Source organism: Bison bison, unplaced genomic scaffold, assembly GCF_000754665.1.
Source record: "Bison bison bison isolate TAMUID 2011002044 unplaced genomic scaffold, Bison_UMD1.0 scf7180017864213, whole genome shotgun sequence".
Taxonomy (NCBI): Eukaryota; Metazoa; Chordata; class Mammalia; order Artiodactyla; family Bovidae; genus Bison; species Bison bison.
Genome location: NW_011494785.1, coordinates 4461798 through 4472261, shown reverse-complemented (window position 1 = coordinate 4472261; position 10464 = coordinate 4461798).

The following is a 10464-nucleotide window of genomic DNA, read 5'->3' as shown; positions in this document are numbered from 1 at the left end:
TAAAGTGCTCAGACTAGTGCATGTGACTCTTTGCGACTCTATGAACTAGTAAACTCTTCCTAAGTACATAGTGGAGCTTCCCGGGTGGTGCTCATGGTAAAGAATCCTCCTGCCAATGCAGGAGATGAGGCTTCAATCCCTGGGTCAGGAAGATCCTCCGGAGGACATGGCAACCCACTGCAGTATTCTTTCTTGGGAAATCCCATGGACAAAGGAGCCTGGTGGGCTACAGTCCATGAAGCTGCAAAGAGTCAGACACAACTGAGCAACTGAGCACACACATACACAAGTATATAGTAAGTCCTTGATAAAGTTAGCGAGTGTGTTATTACTGAGCAGCGAATCTACTGTCAGTAGAAGACATGACTTACAGTGGCTTAAATAAGAAGAGATTGTTCTGATGACCCAGCAGGCACCCTGGAGCTAGGTGGTACTAAAACCAGCTCATCTCTACAATGCCAGGGCTTTGCCCCACGTCAGTTCCCTTAAATTTTCCCTCGTGATTACACTCCCGCCAGTCACCGCAATCTCAAACAAAGGCATTCAAAGGCAGAAAGCAGGAGGCAAGGAAACAATTTCTGCTCCGGTGCCTTTCTCTTACTAGGGAGGAAACCACCTCTCGGTGGTTGTGTTTGTGTTGTGTTGCGTTGTGTTTTTCAAGATTGCCTTAGTTTGAGAAAGCCCTCTGACTAAGAAATGGAAGTGCTGGCTGTTGGTCCTAAGTGCACTGATAAGGTCCATGCAAGGGGCAAGATGCTCAAGGCACCCACTTGCCGCTGAAAGGGCATCTTATGTTGGGCGTGTACACACTGGAATACTACTCAGCCACAGAGAGAAATGATGCCATTGGCAGCAACATGGATAGACCTAGAGATTATCATACTACGTGAAATAAGACAAAGACAAATATCATGTGATATAACTCACATGTGAAATCTACAGTATAACAGAAATGAACATATCTTCCAAACGGAAACAGCCTCACAGACAGAGAACAGACTTGTGGTTTCCAAAGGGGAAAGGGAGTGGGAAAGGATAAATTAGGAGCTTCAGATTAGCAGATACTGCTATATATAAAACAGATAAATGACAAGGTCCAACTGTATAGCACAGAGAACTATATTCAGTATCCTATAATGAACTATAATGTGGAAACATGTTTTAAATAAAGGGCACCTGAAATCTTACAGATTCAAGAACAAACTTCTAATTTCTATCACCAGATCTGCTCTTCCCCATCTCAGTAGCTGGCACTCCATCCTTCCAGTTACTCAGACCAAATGCTGGAGTCCTCCTTAATGCCTCTCTTACACATCACGTTCAACTAGTTAATTAATGCTGTCAGATCTGCCTTCAGATTCTATCCAGTCACTCCCATCACCCCTGTCATTACCATGCTGGCCCAACACACTATCATTCCTCACCTCCATTATTTTAGTCCTTTTCTGACCACTCTCTGCTTTCTCCCTACCCCCACTATCCTTTTAAAAGGTAGATCATAATTATGTCATCTTCTGGTTCAGAACTCTCCAATCTCACTCAGAGTAAAACCTGGTTTCTTCTCATGGCCTACAATTCCTCTAAGAGAGTCAGTCCTCCTGACTCTGACCTCACCTGCTCCTTATACCTTCTAGCTCATTCTGCCCAGCTGCACTGACTTCCTTGCTGTTCTTCAGTCTTGCTGAGCATGGTCCCACCTCAAGACCTGCTCCTCCTGACAAGCACACAAAGCTTGACCCCTTACCCCACTTCCTTCAGGCCCCCTTGTCCCCACTACTGCCACCTTCCCTGGCCTTCTCCTGTCCTCCCTGCCTCCCCACTGTTTTATTTTTCTCCATCTGACTCGCTGTGTATGTGTATTTATATACAAGGACGAAGTATGCTTCCTCGGAGAAGGCAATGGCACCCCACTCCAGTACTCTTGCCTGGAAAATCCCATGGACGGAGGAGCCTGGTAGGCTGCAGTCCATGGGGTCGCTAAGGGTCGGGCAGGACTGAGCGACTTCACTTTCACTTTTCACTTTCATGCATTGGAGAAGGAAATGGCAACCCACTCCAGTGCTCTTGCCTGGAGAATCCCAGGGACGGGGGAGCCTGGTGGGCTGCCGTCTATGGGGTCACACAGAGTCGGACATGACTGAAGCGAGTTAGCAGCAGCAGCAGTGTGCTTCCTTACTTTTTTCCTGTCTCTCCCACAGAAATGTAAGTTCTGTGAGGGAAGGAACTTTCTTTTATTACCTGTTTTAACCCTAGTGCTCGAAACCTGGTAGGCACTTGGGGGAAAAAATTGCTAAATGAATGAGCAAACAATGCTTAACATTTGGGTTATTTAAGCTTTGTACAAAGGTTTATGCATATTTCCGTATTTTATGGTTGATAACTTTTGTGAATAATTCTCAAAATGAGAAGGTAAAGACATTTTTTGGCTTCTAGTAAAAGTTATCAAACTGCTTTTCAAAATATTTAAGCCAGTTAAGCAGAAGATGGGGGCTTCCCGGGTGGTACAGTGGTAAATGATCCACCTGTCAATGCAAGAGATGTGGATTCGAGCCCTGGTCAGGGAGATCCCCTGCAGTAGGACATGGCAACGCACTCCAGTGTTCTTGCCTGGGAAACTCCATGGACAGAGGAGCCTGGCGGGCTACAGTCCATGGAATCACAGAGTTGGACACAACTGAGCCCAAGCAGAAGGAACCAGTTATGTTATGCTCCTGCTAGACATTCTTGGTTGAAACTTTTGCATGTGTTTTGTAGGAAAGACTAGCAAAATTGATTTTTTTTCCATATTTATCTGTAGCCATCAACAGTGCTGTTGTTTTTTCCCTTCAGTTTTATTGAGATGCAGTTGACATACAGCACTATGTAAGTTTAGAGTGTTCAGACTAATGATTTGACGTACATACATCATGAAATGATGATCACAGTAAGTCTAGTGAACTCCCATCACCATAAGCAGATACAAAAATTAAAGACAAAATTGTTTCCTTTTGATGAGAACATCAATAGTATATTTAAATGAATTAATATTACTTTAAAAAATTAAAATCTCACCCACTGGCTTTCTTGTATTCATCCACCTTTTTGGTTCTGACCTATCCTTGTTGTTGTTGTTCAGTCGCTCAGTCGTGTCCGACTCTTCACGACCCCATGGACTGCGGCACGCCAGGCTTCCCTGTCCTTCACCATCTCCCGGAGCTTGCTCAAACTCATGTCCATTGACTCAGTGGTGCCATGCAACCATCTCGTCCTCTGTTGTCCCCTTCTCCTCCTATCCTTAGTGATTTTAATTAAAGGTGAACTTATCAACCTACTTTAAACACTCCTTCCTGTTTTCCTGCACTAAGGGTCATATTGGCCTCACAAGTTCTGGATTCTAAGTCCTGTTTATTAGCATTTATCTTACTTATAGAATTCTCACACCAGAGGGAAAGGCAGTTCTTTCTGCCTCCATGACTATGCCCTTTTAAAAAATACCAGGCCCCTCCCCATGGTATTCTCTTTATCCTGATAGTATGAATATATGTATAGCTTATATATGGCCTCTTGAGTATAGTTTATACAGTTGCATTTTTTTCTGTTTTTGGCTGTGCTGGGTCTTAGTTGCAGAATCTTAAGCTGTGGCATGTAAACTCTTAGTTGCTGCACATGGGATCTAGTTCCCTGACCAGGGATGGAACCCAGGGCTCCTGCATTGGGAGCATGGAATCTTATCCACTGGACCACCACAGAAGTCCCACAGCCCTGGGTTTTTTTGGCCACACCGTGAGAAAAATGTATGAATATATATTGGTCTCTGTCCCTGCCTCCTTGTATCTTGCTCAGTGGTAAGAGTGTCAGAGCATCTTTTGTTCTAATATTTGATCTTTGACCTTGGTTCCTGACACAGAGACTTAGGAATCCCTTGGCATTTCTTGTGTGACGGGAGTGTCTTTTGTTCTAGTGAGGTGACTGTGGTGGGCTTCTCAATAACTTCAGAATGGGGCGAGGGCAGTGCTGGGCACCAGAAAGACCAAACCATGATTAGAAGTTCACCCCTCATCACCTCTGAGAAGAGGAAAGGGGCTGAGAACGGAGCTAATGACTGATCATGCCTCTGAGATGAAGTCTCCACAAAAACCCCAGAACTGGGGTTTAGAGAGCTTCTGGTTGGTGAACATGTCCACATATTGGGAGGGAGGCATGCCCCAACTGAGGCATGCCTCAGGGACAGAGGCTGTCATACTTGGGGCCCTCCCAAATCCGGGCCCTGTGTATCTTCTTATCCGGCTGTTCATTTGTGTCCTTTGTTACATAATACACGGGTAAACGCAGGTAACTGTCTCCCTGCATTCTGTGACCCGTTCTAGCAAATAATCAAGGAGGTGGGCAATAGGAACCTCTGATTTGTAGCCAACTCAAACAGCTTTTGTGGGTAACCTGGGGACCTATTTTTTATTTGCAAATGGCATTTGAAGTGAGGGGCAGTCTTGTGGGACTGAACCCTTAGTCCGTAGAGTCTGCCTAACTGCAGTTAGTGTCAGGATTGAATGGAATTGTAGTGTCAGCTGGCAGTGTAGAGAACTGCATGATCCGTGGGAAACTCGCACACTTGATGCTGAAAGAGTGAGTGTGTCAGTATCATGACAGTAAAGGAGAAATACACAGGAGGAGAAGGGCAGGTTATCCCACGTACCTTCTCACTCATTTCATTTTCTTGTTTGCAAAGCCACTGTATCAGAGATGCCTTCCCCGCATCATCCCTTGATCTAAACAGCACCACCGTTCTCATTACTCTGGCTTCTGCCTCAGTCTTGGTCACGGCACCTCCTTCTACCAGCCAGACTTTATAACTGTTTGCTTGCTCATCTTTTCTCTGCCTTCTAGGATACAAGTTCCAGGGGAGCCCAGACTTTGTTCTTTGCTCCATCCTCAGCTCCTGGATTAGTGCGTCTCACATAGGAGTGGTTTAATAAATATTTATTTGATGAAAGATGAATAAATGAATGAATAATAAGTACTACCCATTTACTATACTACGGGAGCCCTTGACTGGTAAAATATTTGGAAGTGACATGTTACACAGCACTCTACACAAAACAGAAGAAACCCACACATCTCGTGTCTGCGTGCATGATGTCACTTCAGTCATGTCTGACTCTGCGAGACTATGGACCAGAGCCCTCCAGGCTCCTCTATCCGTGGGATTCTCCAGGCAAGAATACTCGAGTGGGTTGCCATGCCCTCCTTCAGGGGATCTTCCCGATCCAGAGACTGAAGCTGAGTCTCCTGTGTCTCTGCACTAGCAGGCAGGTTGTTTACCACTGTGCCACCTAGGAAGGCCCACACATCTCACAGGGAAGCTTAAGACCATTTAAACTACATAAATGAGCACTTTTCTTTTAAACCTTTTTCTTCTATGCACAGCAAAGGAAACTGTCAACAAAATGAAAAGACAACCTGTGGAATGGGAGAAAGTATTGTAAGTGATGCAACTGACAAGGGGTTAATATCCAAAATATGCAAAGAGTTCATGCAATTCAACATCAAAAAACAAATGAGCCAATCAAAAAATAGGCAGAAGACCTAAATAGATACTTTCCCAAAGAAGACATACAGATGGCTAACAAGCATATGAACGGATACTCAACATTGCTCATTATTAGAGAAATGCCAACTCAACCACAGTGAGGACAAAATGACCATCTCAGAAAGTCTCTGGAGAGGGTGTGGAGGAAAGGTGTTGGTGGGAGTGTAAACTGGCGCAGTCACTATGGAGGACAGGATGGAAGTGCCTTATAAAACTAAACACAGAGCTACCATATGATCCAGCAGTCCCACTCCTGGGTATATCTGGGAAAAATGCAAACTCTAATTAAAGAAGATACATTCACCACAACATTCATGGCAGCACTATTTACAGTAGCCAAGAAATGAGATCAGCCTAAGTGTCCATCAACAGACAAATGGATAAAGAAGATGAAATATATATATGTACACAATTGAATATTACGTGCCATAAAAAGAATGAAATAATGCCATTTGCAGCAATGCAGATGGACCTCAAGAATATTATGCTTTGTGAAATAAACCAGAGAGACAAATACTGTATGACTTTACTTATATGTGGAATCCCAAAAATAATACCAGTTAATATGTATGCAAAAAAACAGACTCACAGATGCAGAAAACAAGCTGGTGGTTACCAGAGGTGGGTGGGAGGAAGAGACAAATTAGGGGTATGGGATTAGTGATGCAAACTACCACACATAAAATAGATAAGCAACAAAAAATTTATAGCACCAGGAATTATTTGTCTTGCTTCCCTGGTAGCTCAATGGTAAAGAATCTCCGTGCCAAGCAGGATTTTGATCCATGGATTGGGAAGATCCTCTAGAGGAGGAAATGGCAACCCACTCCAGTATTCTTGCCTTGGAAATCCCATGGAGAGAGGAGCCTGGCATCCACAGAGGAGTTACATCCATGAGGTCGCAGAGAGTCGGATACAACTTAGCAACTAAACAACCACCAAGAAAGGTATAATGGAATACAATCTGCAAAAAAAAAAAAGCAAACCATGCTGTACACCTGAACCTAATCCAACATGGTAAATCAATTATACTTCAGTGAAAATTAAAGTTGTTCTATTTTTGTTCCAGTCCCTCATTCATGCTCCTTACATCTAGTCTGGCTTCTGACGTCTCTTCCCTCAGCTTCCAGATGACCACCTCCTCTCTATGTCTCTGTGCTCCTGTATCCCGCCCTGGTGTCTCTATTTCCTCCTCTTACAAGGACACCAGACAGATTGAATCAAGACCCACCCTAACACCCTCATTGTGCCCTCTTAGCGCAGTAGGCAGCGTGTCAGTCTCTGAAGGTCCTGAGTTCGTGCCTCAGAGAGGGCAGATCATACCTTTGGACTTCCCTGGTGGCTCAGACGGTAAAGCGTCGGCCTACAATGTGGGAAACCCAGGTTCGATTCCTGGGTTGGGAGGATCCCCTGGAGAAGGAAATGGCAACCCATTCCAGTACTCTTGCCTGGAAAATCCCATGGATGGAGGATCCTGGTAGGCTACAGTCCATGGGGTCACAAAGAGTCGGACATGACTGAGCGACTTAACTTTCAACTTTCACCTCTTTACAGGCCTTATCTCTAGTTACAGTCACAATCTGAGGTACTGGGGCACAAGCTTCAATGTGAATTTTGGCACAACACAAATCAGTTCACAAGTAGCTTCTAGGCTTCCCTTCTTACCTCACTGGCCATTCTCTTTGAGCTTTCTTTGTTCCTTCTCTTTTGTCTTGCCTCTAATGTTGCAGTGCTCAGGATTCAGTCTTTGGGATCCCTTCTCCTTGTTATCTACACTTTATTCTTACATTATCTCATCTACTCCCATGGCTCTAAATATTATTGTGTTGGCCAAAATGCTCCTTTCCCTTTTCCTGTAAGATGACTCTAGTAGCCCTTAGGTGTCTTCAACTTCATTTGAAACAATTTTGTTAGATTGTATTGTGACAACTATCAGATCAGCATGCATTTAAAAAAAATCAAAATGGATGAATTTTTGTGTAGCTATTTTAATATTGAAAATGGAAGAGAAAAAGCAACATTTTTGACATATGCTTTATTGTTTCAAGAAAGGTAAAAACACAATTGAAATGCAAAAAAAGATTTGTGTAATGTATAAAGATTGAACCTGTCAAACCTGATTTGTGAAGTTTCATGCTTGAGCTTTCTCGCTGGATGGTGCTCTACGGTGGGATAGACCAGTTGAAATTTATAATGTCAAATTGAAAAACTAATTGAGAAAGTCAACGTTATATCATGCAGGAGATAGCTGATATACTCTAAATATCCAAATCAAGCACTGAAAATCATTTGTACCAGCTTGGTTATGTTCATCGTTTTCATGTTTGGGTTCAATGTAAGTTAAGTGAAAAAAATCTTCTTGACTGTAATTCCACATATGATTTTCTACTTAAACTAATGAAAATGTTCCATTTTTAAAACAAATTTTGACGAACAATGAAAAGTGGATACTGTGCAGTAAGGTGGAATGGAAGAGATCATAAGGCAAGTAAAATGAACCACCAACAACCACATCAAAGGCTAGTCTTCATCTTAAGAAAGTGATGTTGTATATATGGTGGGATCAGAAGGGAGTCCTTTGTTATGAGCTCCTTCTGGAAAACCAAACTATTAATTCCAACAAGTATGGCTCCCAGTTAGACCAACTGAAAGCAGCACTTGATGAAAACCATAAAGAATTAGTCAACAGAAAATTCATTGTCTTCCATCAGGATAAGGCAAGGCTGCATGTTTCTTTGATGACCAGGCAAAACTGTTACAACTTGGCTGGGAAGTTCTGATTGATCCACCGTTTTCACCAGACACTGCACCCTTGGATTCCCATTTGCTCTTGTCTTTACAAAGTTCTTCTAATGGAAAAGAGTTCAATCCCCTGGAAGACTGTAAAAGTCACCTGTAACAGTTCTTTGCTCAAAAAGATAAAAAGTTTTGGGAAAATGGAATTATGAAGTTGCCTGAAAAATGGCAGAAAGTAGTGGAACAAAATGGTGAATATGTTGTTCAATAAAGTTCTTGGTGAGAATGAAAATGTGTCTTTTATTTTACCAAAAAACCGAAAGAACTTTTTGGCCAGTCCAACGCCTACATACCAGTGACACCTGTGTGTACATTTCTAGCTCTGACCTCTCTCCTGACTTCTACTCTGATGCTCTCTAGCCTTGCCAGTTACCTCACCTCTCTGAAATGCACTTTTCTTACTATGAATAGCAGTAACAGTGCCTAGTTCTTAGAGTATTTTGAAAATTTAGCACAGCAGTGCATATTAAACACAGCATACTGTTAACAATTAACATCAACTTTATTTTTATGTCTTTGGAATTTCTCCATGAAGATGTTAAACCATATGCCTAAATGCTTCTTTCTCCAGTGAGTGGAGTGGCAGTGCCTTGGTAAGCAGTGGAGCTGCCGTCATACAATAGACAAGGACAGGAAATGAAAGAACTCCCTGTCCCCCAGGGATCATGGCTGCATTCAGAGGGGCAGAATGTTATTACTGGATTGGGAACCTGGCTGAGTCACGCACACTAATACAGTGATGCTTGAGAAAGCTGCCTCCCAGCCTCCAGCAGCCAGACTCCACCCAGTCACTGAAGCACTGCCCTCTCTATTTCACGTAAAACAGAAGGAACTGTGAATCATCGTGTCGGCTCCATACCACCCACATGCTTCCAACTGCAGCCTGCATTAAATGTGAAGTCCATAATAGGCCAGCCACCAGCCAACCACGTCATGTCCTGGCCCCAGTCTGCTATGGCAGACGACATCAAAAAAAAAAACAACCAACTATGCAAGAGGTGGAACACTTCCCAGCTAATGTTATGAGACAAACTTTAACCTGATGTCAAAACTAGACAAATATAAGAAAACTTCAGACCAGTATCTCCCATGTATATACTACAGAGGTCTCTAGAAAATTGTAGCAAAACAAGTCTAGCAAAATAAAAACCTTTATGACCAAGTGAGTTATTTCCCCAAGGATACAAAATTGATATAACATTGGATTAGAACAGGACAGAAAGCCCAGAAAGAAACCCACAAACCTGTGGTCAGTCAGTCCGTGACAAAGGAGGCAAGACGACACAATGGTGGAAAGACAGTCTCTTCAGCAAGTGGTGCTGGGAAAACAGGACAGCTACACGTGAAAAAATAAAATTAGATTATTCTTTAACACCATACACAAAAGTAAGCTCAAAATGGTTTAAACACCTAAATGTGAAACTGGACACTATGAAACTCCCAGAGGAAAACAGGCAGATCACTCTTTGACATGAATTGCAGCAATATCTTTTTCAGTCCATCTCCCAGAATAATGGAAATAAAAACAAAAACAAATGGGACCTACTTAAACTCAAAAGCTTTTGCACAGCAAAGGAAAGAATCAGTTCAGTCTCTCAGTCATCTCCGACTCTTTGCGACCCCATGGACTGCAGCACACCAGGCTTCCCTGTCCATCACCAACTCCTGGGGCCTACTCAAACTCATGTCCATCGCATTGGTGATACCATCCAACCATCTCATCCTCTGTTGTCCCCTTCTCCTCCTGCCTTCAACCTTTTCGAGCATCAGGGTCTTTTCAAATGAGTCGATTCTTCACATCAGGTGGCCAAAGTACTGGAGCTTCAGCATCAGTCCTTCCAATGAATATTCACAACTGACTTCCTTCAAGATGGACTGGTTGGATCTCCTTGCAGTCCCAGGGACTCTCAAGAGTCTTCTCCAACACCACAGTTCAAAAGCATCAATTCTTCAGCGCTCAGCTTTCTTTATAGTCCAACTCTCACATCCATACCTGACTACTGGAAAAACCATAGCTTTGACTAGATGGACCTTTGTTGGTAAAGTAATGTCTCAGCTTTTTAATATGCTGTCTAGGTTAGTCATAGCTTTTCTTCCAAGCA